A 24893-nucleotide genomic window follows, 5' to 3' on the forward strand; every position below is an offset into this window, starting at 1 on the left:
ATCAGGTGGTGATGCCCTGAAATTCAGCAAACTGCAGGGGCATGTGTTGTTCTACCCCAGGTCAGAGTGTGTCAGTCATCACTCGATGCCACTCACAGACCACCAACTTCAGAATATCTAGGTGTAAAGCTCTGTACAAAAGTTGTAACATAATAATGTAAATAATTTTACCTTAATATTACTTATATTACACCATTACATAATGTAAAGGCTACTAAAACATGTTTGTCTTCAAAGAATGGCCTTGGTTTCTGTGGGCAGTGTCTCCTTATGGAAAGGTAGTGCATTCCTGCTAAGTCCTGGACAAAACGGGCCTCCAGGAGCTCCAGGCTGCAGCAGCAGCTTCTCATCTATGTCCTTCACTGCATGATGTCGTTGTTGACTTTGAGAGCTCCTTTCAGTCTTGTTTTATCAACAGAGCTAGTATTTCATGAGGATCTACTACATACCAGGTTCCAGAAGGCTAAATGCCTTTTATTTGTTATTATTCACTAAATACAAATAACAGCTCTCTTCTCATTACTCACACAACAAAATTTAGCTCAGGGAGATTGAGCGACTTTCCCAGGGTCACACAGCTACTAAGAGCAGAGTCGTGTTTAGATTCATGTGTGAAGACTGAACACAGAAATGAACCAGCAGAAATCTCATAGATTCCAAAAGCCTGCTCAAGCCATTTGTTCTTATTTTAAGGAAAATCTTTATGCTAACTTTAAACTGCAAATACTTAAGAATGGCAGAGATCTACAGATTGGATTCTGATGTAAGAGATGATGCTCACCAGCTGGTTACTCCTGCCACCCCACAACCCCGAGGATACTGGACAAATGTCTAAGCCTCGTGGTTAGTGCGGACAATGCTGGTGGAGTCTGAAGTTGTCATGCAGTGACTCACTCAAGCTTAGGCAGATTTGGTGATATATGACACAGAGATGCAAAGGAATGCAGTAGCTGACAGACACAGGATGGCTCTAGGAGATGCAGAAGGGGCTGCATCATAAAGAATGAAGAAGGGATTTGTCATGAGAGATGGGACAGGAAATTCTCTAGAGGCAGAGGGAGAGCATGAGAATGTTGGGAAGGGAGGAGAGATTCTCACACATCTGGGAAGCTGACAATCCATCAGCATGGCCAGAAGCAAAATGAGGAGGAGCAGAAATAGATGAGGCTGGATATAGAAGCAGGGCTGAAGCTGTGTCGATTGTGGTAAAGGGTTGTGATTCTATCCAGAAGGCAATAGGTAGCATTCTAAACAGAGATCTTTTAAAACAAGAGTCAGCAAATATTTTCTGCAAAGGGCTAAATGTTAAATATTATAAGTTTTCCAAGCCATATGGTCTCTCTCTCAATGACTCAGCTCTTCCATTGTACCCTGAAAGCAGACAGAGATGTTATATAACACATGTATGTGGCTGTGTCCCAATACAACTTTACTTACAAATGCAGACTGTGTCAGACATGGTCCATGCATGGTAGTTTGCCACACCCAGTTTTAGGAAGCTCAGGTTTGTGATGTGATGGAGAATGCCTACAAGAGCTCTTCCTTTAAATGGTAGAGTGAACATACACTGGAATTCTATCCTGCTTGACCCAAGCTCCTGATAGCAAAAGGTAGAAAAGATAGATAGTAAATGGATAGATGATAGGCAGGTAGATAGATAGATGATAGATAAAGAAAATACATAGCTGTTCCAGAAAATGGAAAGGGATAACTTCATGAACCAAAAGCAGAGTAATATACTTGAGAAAGGAAGCAGGCCAGAAAACCCACAGTTGCAAAGCAAATAGAATTTCCAACTGCCTCTCGTAGCCCCTTCCTGGAAGTAGTCACAGCCCAGGGTTTTTCAACTTCTTCCTCTGTTTTTTTGTTTGGTTGTTTGTTTTTTTTTTTTGTGGGGTTTTTGTCATTTGCTTTGTCTTAAAAACCTTTCCATGCTTTTTTGGTCACAGCAGCCTTTGCCACTTCAAACACCACTAGTGTTCTGTTAAAAAACATTATATCAACCTTCCAATTAAAATGCAGCATGTCTGAAACTTGGTATCTAGAGAGGTGAGATGGACAAAGGAGCTCTTGTCACTGCACGTTTTCTTTTCCCAGCCTTCACCTTGCACACAGCAACAGACAATGCACAAAGCCATTTCCTTATGGACTGAAATTCTGAAATCCTTTTATGCCTGGCCTTTCCATCCTTCAACTTCCCCTCTCCCACACTGTGAATGATTTTTATTGGACATTTTTGTGTTAATCTCAGTGATAAGGGAATACAGGTAGCTCGAATATAGCTGTGACCCAGATGCTTCTGTTTCTAGCATGTATTTATTTTGCAGCAAACATTTACATCCATCATTTTTCACTGTCTTTTGAAAATAATTAGGCAATATCTCATCTGAGGTAGGATGTTTCTAGGGGTTGTGTTCTGAGGGAGGAAAACTAATCTGTTCTCTTTCCACTGCATTCCAGGAACAGTAAGAGGACCTTGTGCATGAATAATTTGTTTCCACACTACAGAGTGGATAGTAAGCAGATTAGTTAAAACAGTTCCGCTTCACCTCAGTAACAGCCTCCTCCAACTCATTTTTTTTCTCAACAAACTTATTTTTCCAGCAAAAGAATCCCGGGCTTCTTAGAGAACCCAGTGACTTTTTGCACCTTCAGTCTGTGAAATCCTCATGTTTTCTTCTGCCCTATGCATAGTTCAAACATACAAAGATGAGGCAAAGCCAGACACACTCCTGAAGGAACCCAAGAAATTCCTCTCTTTCTTTCTCTGGAATGAAATGAATTCTCTAGACCACCAGTTCTAACCTTCAAAACCCAAACCTGTTTGTGAGATCTCCTTCAAATGCTACTGTAGACCCCAGTGTTTATTCATTACATTTTTTACATATTTGTTTTATTTGGAATCCATGTATTTGTAATTTTAGTGTTTGTATTAATATCAGGGAGAAATGTTTAAATCTGTCTATGCCATATGTGCCTCTGGCTTATTGCCCAATTAATTGTAGCCTCAGGCTAAACTTTGGTTTCTATTTTTAATTTTTGTCAGAAGAAATATAACTGATCTCAAAACATCTGCTTCTATTGTAGGGACTCGTGCTGCCATCTCCATTCCCCTCTCTTTTCTTGCAATCGGGGTGGAAGTTCTTTAACATGAACGTTTTAACCACCTTCAATCTCCTGTGTCCACTATCAGCACATTCAAACGTATCCAGCCAAGGCTGTCATCCTAGGCCAGGGATTTTTTAGGCATCTTATTTTGCTGTGATGTGGCTGGCACCCCTTTGACTCACTGTATCACCCCAGGATTCTTTCCATTTTAGGAGCCCAAGAGGGCAGAAAAAGAAGTAGGTGAGCAGTTAAACCCTCTGAGTCAGGAGCATCTCCCCTTGTGTTAGGCAATGTTGTAGAACATCGTATTTAGTAAGTTCCTAGCAGATGAGCCATGTGGCTGCTGAGCACACACGCCTGCTTGCTGCTGTGAGCTCAGATACCCTCATCACTAGCCCTTTCCACCTCTGGAGGGAATTATAAGGGCCACTTAATAACCTGTAAATCATAGAGTTAAAGGTGTTTCCCCAAAATACTGATGTTAGAATGAAAGGTGAGGAGTGTTAGCCACAGGTCAAAAGTGCAGGAAAGTCTCTCAGTGTGGGTTGTTGGAGAAATGCAGGTCTTTTTTCTTTTGGAAGTCTCCGTAGAATGGGGTCAAGGACTCTGCCCATTCTAGAAAGAAAAATTGGGATATTAGACACCCTCAGATATATATCCCAAGCCTTCATTTAGGGCTTTTAATTAGTTTGTTCAGCTATCACAATCTCAAATGCTAAGCAGCGCATTTGAATCTCTCCACAGTCCAAATTAGCACCGTCTCTTAAAGTTGAGTTTCTCATTATTCTCACCTGATACACCTTATTTATCCCACATCATGCTCACTGTTATCTTTGACATAAGACTTGAATTTTACTCAGCTTGGAGCGCTCTTCACATGTCTTGTCTAGATCCAGTTCTGACTCATTCTTCAGCCCTGCATCAGCCAGCGGGGGCTAGGTTAAACCATGGTGACAAACAACCTCCAAATTTCAGTGGCTCAAAAATCTTCCTCGTTTATTTGCATTTCATCATGGGTCAGGTGAGAGGTAGCTCTGTGTTGTGTCATCCTAACACAGGAATCCAGGCGGAAGGAGGGACCATCAATAAGATCCCCGTTGCTATAGAAAAGAGAAAAAGCATGCTGACTAGAACTCTGTTTCTTGGGGATTTCTCCTGAAAAAGTCACATGTTATTTCTTCTCACCTCCATCGGCAAAAAAAAAAAAAAAAAAAAAAAAAAAAAAAAGTCATGTGCCATGCAAAAATTTAAGCAGGTGGGATGGAACAGTCAGAATGCATTCATAAAAAATGAACTGAAAATATCTGGAGAACAGCACCAATGACTATCTCGAATCCCAACATGCATCCCTAACAACCCAGTGCTGTTATCCTCCAAATTTTTTATGTCTTGCAAAGTATTAGAACTTCCTATCTGAAGCCATACCACTCAGAAGGAATGCAAAATACATTATGATATCTCCTTTAGGATGTCCTTAGAGAATTCAAGGAAAAGAAGTTAAATAATTTAAAAGTGCTTTTGGGTACAGCTATTTACCACTAGAGGGTAAGATTAGAGATATAAAGATAATAATGGCTTAGGATTAGGGTCTGGGTCAGAGTCAGGGCCAGAAGTATGGTTAGAAGTGGGGTCATGGTCAGGGTCAATATCAAAGTCACGGTCAAAGTAAGGGTCAGAATTAGGGACCAGGGTAGGGATCAGGGTTTAGGGTCAGGGTCAAATTCTGGGGACAGGGTTAGGGTTAGGATTAGAACCAGAGGTTAGGACCCACCTGAGGAGAGGCCATGGCTTTGGAGCACCTGGTAGCGTGTCCACAGTGAAGACCAGAGTTTCGTTGTCCTCAAGACTGACCTGGGGAGACGTGGCTGCAGGCCACGTGAGGAAGGTGAGGCAAAAGCTTTCCATCTGCTCCCCGTGTGCTGAGGAGGGAGCTCTGCCATGGGCTTTACTTTCACATGTTATATTCTACAAGTCTTGTTTTACAAAGGCATCCCTTCCTTGAGGCTTTGACTGCTCATCGTCATAGCGTGCTATAACATTTTGTAAGATTTGCTTCTGGGGAGAGATCTTGGTATAGAGAAAGGAGAAATGCTTAGAGCCACCATCAGGACAGTTGGGATGGAAGCTGGGGATGGGCAGAGGCTGGAGGAAATGTGTACCCCCCTGCGAACACTTTAATTCATGTTTTAATTACTCGTTTTTCTTACAGTGTTAAAGTAGTAAAAACAGTATTGAAAAATTGAAAAGTAGGCATATTAAATCTTGCAACAGTATTTAAATTTAAATATATTATTTGTACCTCATCAACATTATTCTGTTGAGAAAGTCTAAGGTTAATTGGCCATATATTTGTAATAGTAGATAGAATAATGTCTGTTTTATAAACATTGACATCCTACATTACATGTGTGAACCCTGAAAATCTGAGACAGGTCTCAGATTTTTTAGAAAGTTTATTTTCCAAGCTTGAGGATGCTCGCCCGTGATGCCTCCTCAGGAGGTCCTGACAACATGGGCCCAAGGTGGTCGGGGCACAGCTTGGTTTTGTACACTTTAGGGAGATATGAGACATCAATCAATATGTGAGAGATGTACATTGGTTCAGTCCAGAAAGGTGAGACAATTTGAAGATAAGGCCAGACGGGGCCTTCCAGGTCATAGGTAGGTAAGAGAAAAATGGTTTCATTCTTTTGAGTTGCCAATTACCCTCTCCAGATGAGGTACTCAGATACGCATTTATCTTGGTGAGCAGATGAGTGACTGGATAGAGTGGGAGGCAGGATTGCCCTCAGCAGCTCCCAGCTTGACTTTTCCCTTTAGCTTAGTGATTTTGGGTCCCCAAGATTGATTTTCCTTTCACAAGGTCTAACATGTTTTCCTATGAGCATTAATTATTCATTGTATATTTTATTGCACAAATAATGCACGGATTTTTAAAAAATCATCAACTTTGTGACTATCTATATAGACATAATTACATAGAAGTTCAACTAAATTTGGAAACATTCCAGAGTTTGGGTTTCCAATAATTCTTTGTGATTAATTCTTTAAAAGGTAAAGTATTTTTCCCCCATAAAACATAGCAACATCTAAAATCACCCGCAGAATGTCCTGCCATTTTTGTTTTTCTAGTTTCCTCATTTTCTGCAAAGCCTCACTGAGGAAATTGACTTTGAATATCCTTTTACACTCTTCTGTTTTAGAAAGCATTGTGGTAAAACATTGAATCATCATGGCCATAAGTTCTGTTCACATTCTTTCTTTGAATCTTTTTCCCCAGTGGCTAATATTTGATTCTGTTGTATTATGGCTAAAAGGTAGGCATGGGAACAAAATAAAGAGAAAAAGTCTTTGGAATAAGTGATCTCATCACAATGAATCGATTTGCCATTGGAACATCTTTTTACAAAGTCACCCTTTGGAAAATATTTAGCCATGAATTGAAACAGAGTCTGTAAGGCTATTTTTTTTCCTGGTCTAAGATGAACAGCATTTTAGAGAATGAACCCAGGACACAACCACATCACAAGAAAAAAATGATAATTAAGTTTACACATATGTGTTACTACTGTAACAGAAAACATGTAAAGAACATTTGTTTTGATTTATATATCACTCTGCACTGTTTAATTTTTTGTGTCATAAATGCTCTTATTTAAAAAAACAGGACAAGTTAACAATGTCAATTATTAGTAATTCACGGTATAAATAATTAAACAAGGAAGCGTTCAAAAACTATAACAATGTTTTAAATAAAGTTTTATTTTACATCTTTTTTTTACTTACACAGAAATTGCCAAAAAAAAGCAGAGATTTCCCATGTAGCCCCAACCTAGTTTCCTCTCTTATTAACAACTTCTATCAGTGTGTTTCACATGGCTTATTAATATCTTACATAATTTGTCACAGTTAATGAACCAATACTGATAGACTGTTATTAACTAAAGTTCATGTTTCATTTGGACTCCCTTAGTTCTGTCTTACTCTGACCCAGGATCCCATCCAGGATCCCGCATGACATGTAGTCTTCACGTAGGCTCTTCCTGGCTGTGACAGTGTATCAGGCTTTCCATCTCATGATGACCTTGATAGTACTGAGGAGGATTGGTCAGGCATTTTGTAGAATGTCCCCCATTGTCACTTCATGTTCTCAAGGTGAACTGTCATTTTTGATGTTCTCTTGGATCATTTGGCAGAGCTACTGTTTGTCAGGTTTCTCCACTGTGAAGTTATTTTTCCTCCTTGTCCATACTGCATGTGTTCTTTTGGAGCAAGTCACTATGCAGAGCCCATGCTTACAGAGTGAGGAGTTGGTTCCACCTTCTTGATGGCTGAGTGTCTACATCAATTACTTGGAATTCTTTTGCAAAGGAGATTTCCATGCAACTCCATTTGCTTATTCATATATGCATACAAATACAGACACCTAGATAATTACTTTAAGGTTTAGTTATTATTCAACACTACAGCATTATGTTGCACAATTCATTCCTGTGTTGGCCATCGGTAGCTATTTTTATTGGCTTTTATTTTTCTTTGATATATTTTAAATTTTTTTAGTACTTACTTACTTTCTGATACTTCAAGATTATCCTGGCTCCTATATTTACTGCCCCAGTTCTAGTATCAGACATTTCTTCAAAGAGCCCGATTCCTTTCAGAATGGTAGGAAAACTTACATCTGGCTGCTGAATGAGCACATTGTATTTTGTCCCTCATCAGCAATGCTAGGAAGTATATGTGTGTATCTAACCTACCTACACACACCTAATTATGAAGGTTTCTATGTTGAACTGTATGTATCTATATTAAACGAAACATAAGTTTACATTTGAAGGGGTGGCCTGCCCCTCCACACCTGTGGGTATATCTCATCAGGTGGGATGAGAGACTGAGAAAAGAAGTAAGACACAGAGACAAAGTATAGAGAAAGAAAAGTGGGCCCAGGGGACCTGCGTTCAGCATACCAAGGACCTGCACCAGCACCGGTCTCTGAGTTCCCTCAGTTTTTCTTGATTATTATTTTCATTATCTCAGCAAGAGGAATGCGGTAGGAGAACAGGGTGATAATAAGGAGAAGGTCAGCAAAGAAACATATGAGGAAAAGAAACTATGTCATAATTTTAAGTTCAAGGGGAGGTACTATGCCTGGATGTGCACGTAGGCCAGATTTATGTTTTTCTCCGCCCAAACATCTCAGTGGAGTAAAGAATAACAAGGCAGCATTACTGCAAACATGTCTCGCCTCCCGCCGTAGGGCAGTTTTTCTCCTATCTCAGAATTGAACAAATGTACAATTGGGTTTTATACCAAGACATTCAGTTCCCAGGGACAGGCAGGAGACAGTGGCCTTCCTCTATCTCAACTGCAAGGGGCTTTCCTCTTTTACAAATCCATCTCAGCACAGACCCTTTATGGGTGTCGGGCTGGGGGATGGTCAGGTCTTTCTCATCCCACAAGGCCATATTTTGGACTATCACATGGGGAGAAATCTTGGACAATACCCGGCTTTCCAGGGCAGAGGTCCCTGAGGCTTTTCGCCGTGCATTGTGCCCCTGGTTTATTGAGACTAGAGAATGGCAATGACTTTTACCAAGTATACTGCTTGTAAACATTGTGTTAGCAAGGCACATCCTGCAGAGCCCTAGATCCCTTAAACCTTGATTCCATATAACACATGTTTTTGTGAGCTCAAAGTTGGGGCAAAGTGGCTGGGGCAAAGTTACAAATTAACAGCATCTCAGCAAAGCAATTGTTCAAGGTACAGGTCAAAATGGAATTTCTTATGTCTTCCCTTTCTGCATAGACACAGTAACAGTCTGATCTCTCTTTCTTTTCCCTACAACGTTGATGTCTCCACCTCTGATCTGGTATCACATGAATCATTCTAGCCTTCTCGCCTTGCCAATTTGCAACTTCCCACTTCAACAGTGAGAGACCTGGTTCCTACCATCTGCGACTTATGTAAGTCATTGTTTTATTCCAGATACAGATACTGTGGTTTTGCAATTGTTAACAACTGCTTCTTTCTGTTGGAAAGAACTTTATAAAATGGAATCCAATGATAAAGTATAGTTTATTTGCCTTCAGCCTACAGATTCTATTCATTTTCAAAGTGACTTAGGTCAACACAATTTTCCCTACACCGTCAGTGAGTTTTTACCGACATTTGTGTCTTAGTCCATTTTGTGCTTCTGTAACAGAGTACCTGAGGCTGGGCAATTTATAAATAAAAAAGGTTCATTTGGTTCACAATACTGGTGGCTGGAATGTCTGAGATTGGGAAGTTGCATCTGATGGGGACTCAGTCTTTTTCACATCATGGTGGAAAGTGGCAGGGGAGCAAGGGGTGCACCAGAGATCACATAGCAAAAGTGAAAGCAAGAGGGAAGCCAAGGAAGCCAGACTCTTTTTAACTACCTACTCCTGCAGGAATTAATCATTTCTGTGTGAGTAGAACTCACTCACCCCCATGGAGGGCATTAATCTATTCATGAGGGATCCGTCCCTATGACCCAAACACCTTCCACTAGGCCCCACCGCCCCACACTGCCACATTGGGGGTTAAATTTCAACATGAGTTTTTGCGAGGACAAACCACATCCAAACCATAGTAATTTGTAGCATAGTTAAATTCTTTTTTACATGATGTATTCTGTCCTGGGATACTCCACATCCTAAGTAATTTTATTTAATTTGAATAGAGTTTGATTTAACCATTTGGCTGTAAAATTCTGTGTATTTTGACAAATGCAATGTGGCAGGTATCCCACTATTAAAGTATCATATGGAATGCTTCAAACACCCACCCCATGGAGCCAATGGCTTCCCATCTGTGTAGTTTGCCTTCTCCAGTGTCTCACTAAATGAGGTCACACTGTGTGTATTCTCAGACTGTTTTCTTCCACTTAGCAATGTGCATGCAAGTTTCACTCATGTCTTTGTGTGAGTTGATAGCTTGTTCCTTTCTATGGCTAAATAGTATTCCATTATATGACTGTACCACAATTTGGTTATGCATTTTGGGGAGCAAAACCTTCCTCTTCTAACTTTGTTCCAGGATTGGAGACCTTCAAATTAACTGACAATAGATACATTAGTAGAAGAGACAATACTTGGCTTCTTGTTCCACAAGTATCATTGTGGGACAAAATTCAGCAGATGGCAGGATCCAGTTTACAAAGAGGTAAAAATAGCCCAGAAACAAGAAACAAGACTAGAATCAGATAACTCACAATGGCTATAGTTTTCCTTTAAAAAAATTTTTTTTTGAGACAGGGTCTGGCTCTGTCACCCAGGCTGGAGTGCAAGGTGCAATCTCAGCTCACTGCAACCTCTACCTCCTGGGTGCAAATGATCCTCCCTCCTCAGCCTCCTGATTAGCAGGGACTACAGGCGCATGCCGTCATGCCCATCTAATTTTTGTATTTTTGGTAGAGACGGGGTTTCACCACGTTGCCCAGGCTGGTCTTGAACTCCTGGCCTCCCAAAGTGCTGGAATTATAGGTGTGTGCCACCATGACTGGCCATGTTATAGTTTTCCATTGAAACATAAAATTTATCTCTATAGTAACCATCATTTTTGATCGTAATCAAAGTAAGATTATTCTTGTTTCAAAAATAAGTCTAGTTTTATTAGATTTTGCTTGATTATTTATGTAAGTGCAGCAAGAACAGGAGATGACCACGTAGGTGCTTTCAAGCTTCTTTGCTGGAAGTTTTCATACAGAATCTCAGATTTGACTTTTAAAGGCCTTATTCAGGCTAAAAGCCAAGCTAAGAACATACTATCATATTTCAGCTGCAGTCCTTATAGCTTTGTGTGAATTCCTCTCTTCTTGAGGCCCCCAAATATCCCTAAATTCCTGGGCCTACCAGGAAATGACCTTCCTTACTAACCTGTAAGGCTGTGAACCCTGTAATCTAGGTATCAGGCTGGCTTTTCTCAGAGTGCTGTTGGGAATGAAATTTTTGGTGTTCCAAAATAAAAAAAGAATTAATATGGGAACAAATGATCTCTTAGCAAGGTGAGCTTTACTTTCTGCAGAAAGGGTGCTACTCAATAGCTGTCCAGCCACAAGAGCACACCAAACAAAGGAGACAGAGTTACTTATAACCTGATGTGTCTACCCTACTGCTGTGTCCAGTTTCCATTGGCTGGAAAAGGACCTCACATTTTACACTTTACCCGATTGGCTGTTACTTTAAAACTTTCTTAATTAGGTAAGGGGAATAGAAGAAAGAAAGAAAAGGAAGTTGCCCAGGGATAGTTAAGGAAGCATCTCCAAATAAGGAATGGCATGCACTATGGGCTGGGGCTTGTCTAGTTCTGTCCAGGCATGCTGGAGCAAGCTGGGACAAGTGATTTCGAATACACACACACACACACACACACACACACACACACACACACACACACACAAATAGTGGATAGCAATCTTATAGTAAGAAATTGTGACTTTATAATCTTTGAAGAAGAACTTTCCCATTTCTCACAGTGCTTTGTAAGCATTGTTTCCATAAAAGTCAACCTTACTTCCTTAAAATTGCTGGTCATAACTGATCTTAGGTACACTTCCTAAATATGATATTCCAGTAAAAACCTTGATAATATAACCAAAATTTCCAATTATGTCCGTTATAAGGTGAACAGATTCTTATTGGACTTTTGCTAACAACTATATCATCGTGAAAATATGAGTATTCAGTAAGGATTTCAAAATTCTGGAAAAATCAGGCAGGGAAAAAAGATAAATGCCTCATTTCTATTTATAAAAGTATAATCTACTAAATTGTTGTAAGTTACAGTTAGATTAAGAGAAAGAGATTTCTTAAATCCAGAAACTAGAACATTAAAGAACCAGCAATGCTCCAAAAAGCTATAAAATTACAATCAATTTTCATCAGTTCATTCAGTGCCATGTAATCAATTCCAGTCTTTTTGGATCTTGGGTTAGCAGTGTCATGAACCCATCAGTTTCTCAACCCAACTTCTGGAGACCTTCACTGAGTCAAGTGTATGGTCTTAAAGTTATTTAAGCAATATCATCAGAAGCCTATAACCAGAGTACCTGTCATAGTCTTTTCCGTGAGTCTCAGAGGGAGTCCTGTGTTGGAGACGAACATTCTGACTTGTAGCTGATTGCAGGAGCTTTCAGGAAAGCATCGGGGGAAATAATATCTAAATGACAAAGAGTAAGAAATGGCTGTGATGAAAGATCTGATGAGAGTTCATTATACCACAGCTGACAAGGATATTCGATTTTTTCTGTGGCATATAACATTTATTTATTTATTTAGAGACAGAGTCTTACTCTGTCGCCCAGGCTTGGGTGCAGTGGCGCGATCTCGGCTCACTGCAAGCTCCATCTCCTGGGTTCACGCCATTCTCCTGCCTCAGCCTCCCGAGTACCTGGGGCTACAGGCGCCTGCCACCACGCCTGGCTAATTTTTTGTATTTTTAGTACAGATGGGGATTCACCAGGTTAGCCAGGATGGTCTGGATGTCCTGACCTTGTGATCCACCCACCTCAGCCTCCCAAAGTGCTGGGATTACAGCCGTGAGCCACTGCACCTGGTACAACATTTAAAATAATAATTGGAATTATGACTCATTACTCTATACTGGCACATAGCATGGATAAGGAGGACATTGACAAATTTCCAGGAATTTTATATAATTTCTGAAAACATAATATTGTACCCATACAAATATAACACAGGGATGGTTAGGTATCTCTTTTTATTTGTATCTTATGTATGGTTTTCCTTATAAAAAATACATCCTACTTTACTTGCAAAACATGCCCTACTTTTCTTGCATGCTTTGTGTAGAGTTGTTTCTAGTTATTCTATTATTTCTAGTAGTTTTCTTTACATATATTGATTATGATTTTAATACTTAGTAATCTTTTATTTTCCAGAGAAAACTAGGAAGTAGAGAGTTATAAACTGTCATATATTACCATTCTATAGTAGGTTAGAAAATGTATGAATATACCATCTCCCAACATCTAGAGGGATGTGTTTCCTCATAGTACAATTTCTCAGTGTGGCAGAAAAAAAGATGTTTATTAACGGGCCAAAATATCTTTAGTCTCTCTATAAAAATAGCAAGGCAAAATTATATAAACTTGAATCATTTATGTTCAGTAATAAATGTTTTAGTATTGTATCTTATTTATAAATGGTCTAGATATTTAATGCAAATCTTTTACTTAGCTTAACTTTAAGGTTAAAAATTACCAAAAGTACTTTGGAAACTACTATTAGGCAGATTTACTGTAAACAAACTATTTTTGAAATAATGTTTTTTGCTTTTCACAAGATGGCACTGAAAGTGAAGAAGGAAGCTCCTGCCCCTCCTAAAGCCAAAGCCAAAGTGAAGGTTTTAAAGGTCAAGAAGGCAGTGTTGAAAGGTATCCACAGCCACACGCAAAAAAGAAGATCCGCATGTCACTCACCTTCAGGCGGCCCAAGACACTGCGACTCCAGAGGCAGCCCAAATATCCTCAGAAGAGCACCCCCAGGAGAAAAAAGCTTGGCCACTATGCTATCATCAAGTTTCTGCTGACCGCTGAGTCGGCCATGAAGAAGACAGAAGAAAACAACATGCTTGTGTTCTTTGTGGATGTTAAAGCCAACAAGCACCAGATCAAACAGGCTGTGAAGAAGCTCTGTGACAGTGATGTGGCCAAGGTCACCACCCTGATTTGTCCTGATAAAGAGAAGTAGGCATATGTTCGACTGGCTCCTGATTATGATGCTTTGGATGTTGCAACAAAATTCGGATCATCTAAACTGAGTCCAGCTGGCTAACTCTAAATATATGTGTATCTTTTCACCATAAAAAAATGAGGTTTTTCATAAGAATGACAAATTAATTAGTACCAAATCTATAAGCTCTAAGATTTTACGTTTCTAGTAAGTATAATATTAGCTTATTTGACTAGAACTCAAGCAGAATAGGAATTTATGTTTGTTTTATATTCAATAGTGATAACTTTGAAGACATAGTTGTTTTATTACACCAAAAATATTATATTAATCTTATTTAACTAAGTTTTATCCAAATCGTGTTAACTTAAAAAACATTTGATCAGTTCCTATATTTCTAGGAGTTTGGTGAATATTTATTTATAAATGCTTATTTTTTTCCAAGCAAAGTTAGAATAGAGCACTTTTAGAGGATTTTATAAATGAATTTTGCAATGCTATCTGGAGTTAAGAAAATATCACATATACATTACATACATTAATAGATATACAAACACAAATAGAGATTTCAAAGCTTTCATCCTGAAATTTCAGCCATGAATCAGGCATAAATATTCTGATGGTGAATTTTAGACATCTACTTGACTGGATTAAGAGACACACATAGCTGGTCAAACACAATTTCAGCCATGAATCAGGCATAAATATTCTGATGGTTAATTTTAGGCATCCACTTGACTGGATTAAGGGACACACATACATGGTCAAACACGATTTCAGCCATGAATCAGGCATAAATATTCTGATGGTTAAGTTTAGACATCTACTTGACTGGATTGAGAGACACACATAGCTGGTCAAACACAATTTCAGCCATGAATCAGGCATAATATTCTGATGGTTAATTTTAGGCATCTACTTGACTGGATTAAGGGACACACATAGCTGGTCAAACATGATTTCAGCCATGAATCAGTCATAAATATTCTGATGGTTAATTGTAGACATCTACTTGACTGGATTGAGAGACACACATAGCTGGTCAAACACAATTTCAGCCGTGAATCAGGCATAAATATTCTGATGGTTAACTTTAAGCATCTACTTGACTGGATTAAGAGACACACATAGCTTGTCAAACACAATTTCAGCCATGAATCAGGCATAAATATTCTGACGGTTAATTGTAGACATCTACCTGACTGGATTAAGAGACACACATAGCTGGTCAAACACAATTTCAGCCATGAATCAGGCATAAATATTCTGATGGTTAATTTTAGGCATCTACCTGACTGGATTGAGGGACACACATAGCTGGTCAAACATGATTTCAGCCATGAATCAGGCATAAATATTCTGGTGGTTAAGTTTAGACATCTACTTGATTGGATTAAGGGTCACACATAGCTGGTCAAACATGATTTCAGCCATGAATCAGGCATAAATATTCTGATGGTTAATTGTAGACATCTACTTGACTGGATTGAGAGACGTACATAGCTGGTCAAACAAAATTTCAGCCGTGAATCAGGCATAAATATTCTGATGGTTAACTTTAAGCATCTACTTGACTGGATTGAGGGACACACATAGCTGGTCAAACACAATTTCAGCCATGAATCAGGCATAAATATTCTGGTGGTTAAATTTAGACATCTACTTGATTGGATTAAGAGACACACATAGCTGGTAAAACACAATTTCTGGGCATATCTGTGAGGGTGTTTCTGGAAGACACTGAGATAACCATGACCCAGTGTGGATGGGAACTGATAGGGTTTGGCTGTGTCCCCACCCAGATCTCATCTTGAATTGTAGTTCCTATAATCCCTACATGTCGTGGGAGGGACACGGTGGGAGGTGATTGAATCATGGTGGTGGTTACTGCCATGCTGTTCTCATGGCAGTGAGTGAGTTCTCATGATCCGATGGTTTTATAAGGGGCTTTTCCCCTTTGGCTCAGCACTTCTCCTTGTTGCTGCCATGTGAAGAAGGACATCTTTGCTTCCCCTCTGCCATGATTGTGAGGCCCCTGCAGCCACGTGGAACTGTCAGCCCATTAAACCTCTTTATTCTTTATAAATTGCTCAGACTCAGGTATTTCTTCATAGCTGTATAAAAATGGATGAATACAGGCACCATCCAATTGGTTGAGAGCCCAGATAGAACAAAAAGGAAGAAGAAAGGTGAACTATCTCCTTCTGAAATGGAAACATCCTTCTTCTCCTGCCCTTGACATCAGAACTTCTGGGTCTCAGACCTTTGGCCTCAGAATCAGAGTTACACCATTGGCTTCCCTGATTCTGAGTCCTTTATATCTGGAGTGAGCCATGCTGCCAGCTTTCCTGGTTCTCCAACTTGGAGACAGGCTATTGTGTAACTTCTCAGCCTCCATAATTATGTGAACCAATTCCCCTAATGAGTCTTCTCTCATCTATCTATCTACATATATCCTATTGATTCTGCCTTTCTGGAGAACCCTGACTAATGTTATTACAATAATACTAAATTCACTAGTTTATATAGAAGACTTGGTTTTTGTCTTTGCCCAATTTTATATTTGTATTATAACTGTGTATCTGGAAAATGGAACAAGTTTTTATCTTCTTCATATGAGGGCCAAAGCTTTTGTCTCACCAATATTTTTGGAGATTTTTAAGATTTTCTTTTGTTTGGACATACAATCTTATGGAGGCTGAGAAATAAAATTTTTTTCTATGTCATTTTTCAGCCCCAGGTGTTTGCTTTTGCAGGTTATTTAGCACATTGAGAGCATGGAGAACACTCCAAGGCATGGCATGCTGTGCCTAAAGTTTCAGTGATTACAGGGAGTTGAGAGACTCAACTGGGAAAGGAAAAGTCTAAAAGGAGTCAATTTGGAAGATAAAAATTTTCTCAAAGGAGCGATTAAATTTCTAAATAATTCTTAGTAAAAACAGGAAAGGAAGTAGAATTAGTTTCATATTGGTGGAACACATAGCAGAGGTTTGAGAAGGGAGAATTTAGTCAACTGAGAAGTTCCCATGAAAGGAGCAAGTTCAAGATCACAGAGACAGTTTGAAACAAAAAGCCAGGAATAACTTCCAACCCAAGAGGAGAACAGAGAGGCCTCAAAACCAAAGCTGGGATAAGAAACTTGTAGCCGAAGAGTTATCTTCCAGACAAAGAAGCTTGAGATTCCAATGCAGCTTCAGAGAGTACTCACTCAAAATGTTACTGAAACTGTAGGCTTTTTAATGACTTAGCCATGCATGCAAAAGGCATTCCCTAAGGTGGCACAGAAGATGGAGCCCCCATATCCAAAGATAGCCAAGGAGAAAGAAAGACCCCTGTTGCCAGAACCAGTGGGAAAAGGCAACAGAAAAGGAGACACGGGTCCTAATGGGATGAGATCCTTTCAGATTTAGGCTTATACAAACTCCTGAGAACTAGCAGGTTGACAGCCATAAATGGGGTACCAACATTTCTACTCATTGGATTACAAGTTCTCAGGCATCCAAAATGATTAACAAAATGACAATTTCTAGGGCTTCTGTGGGAGAGTATGGAAAGGTCTTTTTGAACCTTTTAATGCTGTCAACAGAAGAATGATGAGGTTCATAAATTTGGAAAGGAGACATTTTTTCATTTTTATGTTTATTTTTATTTTTTTTTGAGACAGAGTTTCACTCTTGTTGCCCAGGCTGGAGTGCAATGGTGTGATCTTGGTTCACTGCAATCTCCACCTCCTGGGTTCAAGCGATTCTTCTGCCTCAATCTCCTGATTAGCTGGGATTACAGATGCCCACCACCACACCTGGCTAATTTTTTTGGTATTTTTACTAGAGACAGGGTTTCATCATGTTGGCCAGGCTGGTCTGAAACTCCTGACCTCAGGTGATCCACCCGCCATGGCCTCCCAAAGTGCTGGGTTTACAGGCATGAGCGACCAAACCCAATGAGAGATTTATTTCCTATAAAGGGTTGCTGCCTGAAGGGTTGTCCTCCCGACAGGCTGGGAAGCACAGCCTGCAGCCAGAAGCCAGAAACAGATGCTTCAAGGAGGAGGTAAAGGATATAGTAATTTATGCTGAGTGGAATGGCCAAATACATTTATTTAATAAGCTCTAGGAGGAGTCATGAATATTTACGGAAGGAGAAATGCATGCATGCACAATTGAGTTTCTTGCTTCTTCATGGGTCCCATGTACAAAAAATGGCAGTGTTAGCATGATCCCAGGGTGGAGTTTTCAGCCATCTGACATTAACAGGTGAAGCCGAGGACATGAAAACTCGCTCTGTGCATCCTCTATATGCTGGCCAGAACCTCTCCGTCATGGGTGGTCTCTTATCAGGCAAGAAAGGAGAGGTTGATATCAGTGGTGGAGCCTTTGAAAGGGCTGGTTTCTGTTAAATCCTTAGGGAAGAAAGCCTCATCATGGTTAGCAAAGGAGGGGGTATAACGCTGTGTATCTGACCCCCATCATCCCATCCTAGCAAAGCTGAGAACTCAGTTTTGAAAGTTACTCTGGGCTCCCCTCAGCCAAGAGTGGGTCTGTTCAGTCAGTTGGGAGCTTAGGATTTCATTTTCATTTATCATTGCTAATGGGAAAGAGTACGCTGTCTCCATGGCAGCCGAATTTGCAAGAAACTCTTTGGATGGGGTTAATGGCAGTTGTATTTTTCTGGGAGCTCTGCTTTAATTGGATAAAGTAAGTTCTGGTAAGATTTCTTTGTTTATCTTCAGTATCTCAAATGTTGTCATTTAAATAATCTGTATAACAACTTTTGATGTCTGAGTGGATTCCCACACAGTCATCTGTTTTAAGACTTTCTGATTCCTTTATTTCTCCCTTTGGTCATTATGAATAGAGCTTCTGTAAATAATTGCATGGTAGCTTTTGTTTGGAAATAACATCAAAGTAGTTGTCAAAATACTTAGGAATGTGATTTTTGGATTGTAAGGTGAGACTTGTTTAGCTTTAGAAAAGACTGCCCAACTTGTATTGGGGAGGAAAAAAATTTTCTATGTTTTTGGAATTCTTAGATGGGACCCTCTGTAAAAACTGACAGATTAAAATGAGAAAAACAGAAAAATTTAAAAACATGTACACCTTATGGATACATGGGAGCTACTCAGGAAAAAATGAGTAAATCTCCAACAGGTGGCTTTCAATTCAAGCATAAATACTATCTTCAACTTAAAGAAAGAAGATTTGAGGTGCAGTGGTGAGTTGGGAGTTAGCCAGCAAAAGCACAGTAGACAAGGGTAAGGATGTTATGCAGACTGAAGTCCATGCATTCTTCATTGATAAGACTCTGTAGTGATTTAGTTATCCTTCTCTTCTTGGTGTCCAGAGAGGTAGCTTTTAAATGGGGATTTCCTTTATAGATGTAAGTTTTCCTTACACGAGTGTAACTTCTACTCTGTTTTCAGAGCTTCCTTTGTTAGCATTTTTTTTTTCAAAATAATCAGCTTGGAATAATTGTTAAGCCAAAGGGACATATTTTGGGGTTTCATATTCTGGTTTCCTACCATTATATTTTGGGGTGGCATATTTTGGTCTTATACACTGCGTTCCACTGACAATGAAAACAGTTCTTGTTTTTCCTCCAGCAATTTGTCATTTTTAAAACAGTTTAGCAGTTCTAAGAGATATAGACCAGCTGTGCTATCGTATTGTGGTTTTCAGTTCTCTAGTATGCTGAGCATCTTTTTGTAAGTTTACTTGCCATTTGTAGATCTTCTTTGGTGAGGTGTCTGTTCAGATCTGTGTGCATTTTTAATTGGGCTGTTTAACTTATTGTTTAGTTTTAACAATTTTTTATATATTTTGAATACAAATTCTCAGATCTGCATTTTGCAAATATTTTCTTCAATATGTGGCTTGTCTTTTTGTTCTCTTAACAAGGTCTCTTCCAGAGTATAAACTGTAAATATTAAGAAATCCACATTGTCATTTCTTCTGTGTATATCAACCTTCTGTGTCATTTGTTAAAATTCATTACCAAACACAAAGGCACATAGCTTTTCCTCTATAGTTTCATCTAGAAATTGTATAGTTTTGCATTTTTAGTGTAAGGATGATTTTGAGTGATTATTTGTGTAAGTTGTAAAGTTTTCATCTACATGCATATCATTTCTTATGGTTTCCAATTAATCATTCCCTCACTATTTCTGGGAAAGACACAGGATAGTGGGCTCTGTTAGAGTAGATAGCTAGCTAGACATGAACAGGAGGGGGAGCTCCTGGAAAAGGGAAAGTCTGTGAAGGCTCACCTGGAGGGACCACCAAAAATGCACATATTAGTAGCATCTCTAGTGCTGGAGTGGATGGGCACTTGTCAATTGCGGTTAGGAAGGAGAAGAGGTACCTACGCAGAAACACCCTAGAACTTCTCTTAAGATGCCCCAATCATCATTCACTCTGCAATAAAAATGTCAGAATATTGCTAGCTACATGCTGATAAGAAGGACAAAGGGGACATTCTTAAGAGAAACCTGGCACCGTAAGTACAGAGTAGGGCAGAGAAAGACATTCAAAACAGGCAGCTGCAATAGATACAAACATGACCGCTGTCAGCCTGCCTGGGATGGTGGGAAGGAGGCTGGTGCCAGAGTGGATTTGGATTGATCACCACACATGTACCTCAATCAACAGTGAGGAGGTCCCACAAGCCTAAGTGGGGCAAGTCGGGGACCTAATGCAGTAGCAGGAAAACCAAAGAAAACAGGCGGATACTTGAGACAGAGGCAGGAATGTGAAGAAGTCCAAAATAAAATTCCCTGCACAGGACTCTTAGGCTGTTTTCATGCACTATCAGCCCACTCCTCCCTATTTTTCTACAATAAGCTCTTTACACTGTATTTCTTTTCAATGAAGTTATCTTCCATCTTTGTACTGCCTCTTGGTGAAAAGCTTTCTTCCAAGTTAATAACTGGGACATCAGCTCTCCCCAGTAATAGCTCCTTTTCAGTTTTAATTTACGGAACTGATGGGGATTAACAACTGGTGCTCTGACTTTAAGTGGTGCAGGAGGCGGCCAGTAGGGGACGCCAGCCGTCACACCGGGAGCAAGAGGGCCCTGCCTAGTCCCCATCTGCCTGCATGTGGCGTGCAGCCACCACAATGCCAGCAAGAGGGCCCGGCAGTGTCCCCAGCTGCCAGCAGGCGGGTGTGCTGCCACTACAGTGTGAGCAAGAGGGCCCTGCAATGTCCCTAGCTGCCAGCAAGCGGCGTGCCACCACTATACTGCGAGCAAGAGAGCCCTGCCGTGCCCCGGCGCCAGCAGGGGGCGCTGGACACCACTGTAAGCAAGAGGGCCCTGCAGTTGCCCTAGTCGCCAGTAGGGGGCGCAATGGCACAGCACCGTGGGCAAGCGGGTCCTTTAGTGCGCGGCTGCAAGCAAGGGGCGCCCGAACCAGGCTTTTCAGATTACTCAGGTTCCACCCGTCTCTGCGCCGCGCCGCCGGGGACGTGTGTCTCTGCGCATGCACCGCGCCACCCCCGCGCTCCCCGCCCGGCGGCGTGCGACTGTGCGCCTGCAACACGCCCCGCCACCCTCAGCCCAGCGACGTGCGTCTCTGTGCCTGCGCCGCGCCTCACTCCCGCCCGCCCAGCGACCCCTCCCCTCCGGGGACGCGCCGGCGTGCGTCTATGACCTGCGCCGCGTGTCCCCAACAGCGCCGCGCCGCCTTTGCGAGGGCGGAGTTGGTTCTCCTCAGCGCAAACCCGGAGAGCATCGCGAGGGCGGAGCAGCGTTGTCGTCTGCGCAGACTTCGGGGGTACTGCGAAGGCGGAGCAGAGTTCTTCCCAGGTCAGACCCGAGCGGGCGGACTGAGGGCACCGCGAAGGCGGAGCTGCGTTCTGCTCAGCACAGACCTGGGGGGCACCGTAAAGGCTGAGCAGCATTCTCCTCAGCACAGACGTTGGGGGCACTGCCTGGCTTTGGGACAACTCGGGGCCGCATCGACGGTGAATAAAATCTTTCCCGGTTGCAGCCCTGAATAATCAAGGTCAGAGACCAGTTAGAACGGTTCAGTGTGGAAAACGGGAAAGCAAAAGCCTCTCTGAATCCTGTGCACCGAGATTCTCCCAAGGCAAGGCGAGGGGTTGCATTGCAGGGTCCAACTGCAGCGTCGCAACACCAATGCAGCATTCCTAATGCACACATGACACCCAAAATATAACAGTCATATTACTCATGTAGGGTTAGGGGTTAGGGGCTAGGGTTAGGGTTAGGGTTTAGGGTTGGGGTTGGGGTTTAGGGTTTAGGGTTTAGGGTTAGGGTAGGGTTGGGGCTGGGGTTGGGGTTGGGGTTAGGGTAGGGTTAGGGGTTAGGGGTTAGGGTTAGAGTTTGGGGTTTGGGGTTAGGGTTGGGGTTAGGTGTTAGGGTTAGGGTAGGGATAGTGTTAGGTTAAGGTTAGGGGTTAGGGGTTAGGGTTAGGGGTTAGGGTTAAGGGTTAGGGGTTAGGGTTTAGGGGTTAGGGGTTAGGGTTACGGTTAGTGTTGGGTTAGGGTTAGGGTTTAGGGTTTAGGGTTAGGGTAGGGTTAGGGTAGGGTTAGGGTTAGGGTTAAGGGTTAGGGTTAAGGGTTAGGGTGAGGGGTTAGGGTAGGGTTAGGGTAGGGTTAGGGGTTAGGGGTTGGGGTTGGGGTTAGTGTTAGGGTTTGGGCTAGGGCTAGGGCTAGGGTTAGGGTTAGTGGTTAAGGTTAGGGGATAGGGTTAGGGTTTGGGTTAGGGTTGGGTTAGGGTTAGGGGTTGGGGTTAGGGGTTAGGGTAGGGTAGGGTTAGGGTTGGGGTTGTGGTTGGGGTTGAGGGTTAGGGTTTAGGGTTACAGTTATTGTTAGGGTACTGTTAATAATTTCACATTATTACTAATAATAAATTATTATTTGTATTTGACTATTACTTTATGTAAAGGCTATTAAGACATGTTTGTCTTCAAAGTATGGCCTTGGTTTCTGTGGGCAGTGCCTCCTCATGGAAGGGTAATGCATTCCTGCTAAATCATGGACAAAACGGGCTTCCAGGAGCTACAGGCTGCAGCAGCAGCTTCTCCTCTACGTCCTTCACTGCCTCAAACTGTTGTTGACTTTGAAAGCATCTTTCAGTCTAGTTTTATCAACAGAGCTAGTATTTCATGAGGTTCTACTACATACCAGGTTCCAGAAAGCTAAATGCCTTTTGTTCGTTATTATTCACTAAATACAAATCACAACTCTCTCCTCATTACTCACACGATAAGATTTAGCTGAGGGAGATTGAGTGACTTTCCCAGGGTCACATAGCTACTAAGAGCAGAGTCGTGTTTAGATTCATGTGGGAATATTGAACACAGAAATGAACCAGTGGAAACATCCCATGTTCCAAAAGCCTACTCAAGCCATTTGTTCTTATTTTAAGGAAAATCTTTATGCTAATTTTAAACTCCAAATACTTTTGAATGGCAGAGATCTACAGATTTGATTCTGATGTAAGAAATGATGGTCACCAGCTGGTTACTGCTACCACCCCACAACCCCGAGCATACTGGACGAATGTCTAAGCCTTGTGGTTAGTGGGTACAGTGCTGGTGGAGTCTGAAGTTGTCATGCAGTGACTCATGCAAGCTTAGGCAGATTTGGTGATATATGACACAGAGATGCAAAGAAATGTTGTAGCTGACACACACAGGCTGGTTCTGGGAGATGCAGAAGGAGCACATCACCCAAAATAGAGCCAGACAGACATCCTTAAGGAAGGAGCAAAGGGGCTGCATCTTAAAGAATGTAGAAAGGATTTGTCATGAGAGATGGGGCAGGAAGTTCTTGAGAGGCAGAGGGAGAGCATGAGAATGTTGGGAAGGGAGGAGAGATTCTCACACATCTGGGAAGCTGACAATCCATCAGCATGGCCAGAAGGAAAATGAGGAGGAGCAGAAATAGATGAGGCTGGATATAGAAGCAGGGCTGAAGCTGTGTCGATTGTGGTAAAGAGTTGTGATTCTATCCAGAACGCAATAGTTAGCATTCTAAACAGAGATCTTTTAAAACAAGAGTCAGCAAGTATTTTCTGCAAGGGGCTAAATGTTAAATATTTTCAGTTTTCCAAGCCATATGGTCTCTCTCTCAATGACTCAGCTCTTCCATTATACCATGAAAGTAGCCAGAGACATTATGTAACATATGTATTGGCTGTGTCCCATTACAACTTTACTTACAAACGCAGACTGTGTCAGACATGGTCCATGCATGGTAGTTTGCTACACCCTGTTTTAGAAAGCTCAGGTTTATGATGTGATGGAGAATGCCTACAAGAGCTCTTGTTTTAAATGGTAGAGTGAACATACACTGGAATTCTATCCTGCTTGACCCAAGCTCTTGATAGCGAAAGGTAGAAAAGATAGATGGTAAATAGATAGATAGATGATAGATAAAGAAAATACATAGCTGTTCCAGAAAACAGAAATGGATAACTTCATGAACCAAAAGCAGAGTAATATACTTTAGAAAGGAAGCAGGCCGGAAAACCCACAGTTGCAAAGCAAATAGAATTTCCAACTGCCCCTTGTAGCCCCTTCCTGGAAGTAGTCACAGCCCAGGGTGTTCGACTTCTTCCTCTGTTTTTTGTTTGTTTGTTGTTTGCTTTTCTGTGGGGTTTTTGTTGTTGTTTGCTTTTTAAAAAAAATTCCCTTTCCCTGCTTTTTTGTCACAGCAGCCTTTGTCACTTCAAACACAGCAAGTGTTCTTTAAAAAAAATTATATCAACCTTTCAATTAAAATGCAACATGTCTGAAACTTGGTATCTGGAGAGGTGAGTTGGACAAAGGAGCCCTTGTTACTGCATGTTTTCATCCTTCAAATTTCACCTTGCACGCAGTAACAGACAGTGCACAAAGCCACTTCCTTATGGACGGAAATTCTGAAATCCTTTCATGCCTGGCCTTTCCATCCTTCAACTTCCCCTCTCCCACGCTGTGAATGATTGTATTGGACATTTTTGTTTTAATGTCAGTGACAGGGGAACACAGGTAGCTCTAATATAGCTGTGACCCAGATGCTTCTGTTTCTAGCATGTATTTATTTTGCAGCAAACATTTACATCCT

At 41.2% G+C, this 24893-nt stretch overlaps 2 pseudogenes; one reads left to right on the plus strand and one right to left on the minus strand.

Moving 5' to 3' along the window:
• The first annotated feature begins 13435 nt into the window (after window positions 1-13435).
• On the plus strand, window positions 13436-14112 carry LOC101154534 (large ribosomal subunit protein uL23-like; annotated as a pseudogene).
• A 6784-nt stretch (window positions 14113-20896) lies between these two features.
• LOC129526227 (uncharacterized) lies at window positions 20897-21981 on the minus strand (annotated as a pseudogene).
• Between the last annotated feature and the right edge of the window lie 2912 nt (window positions 21982-24893).

The sequence above is a fragment of the Gorilla gorilla genome, chromosome 14 (assembly GCF_029281585.2).
Source record: "Gorilla gorilla gorilla isolate KB3781 chromosome 14, NHGRI_mGorGor1-v2.1_pri, whole genome shotgun sequence".
Classification (NCBI taxonomy): domain Eukaryota; kingdom Metazoa; phylum Chordata; class Mammalia; order Primates; family Hominidae; genus Gorilla; species Gorilla gorilla.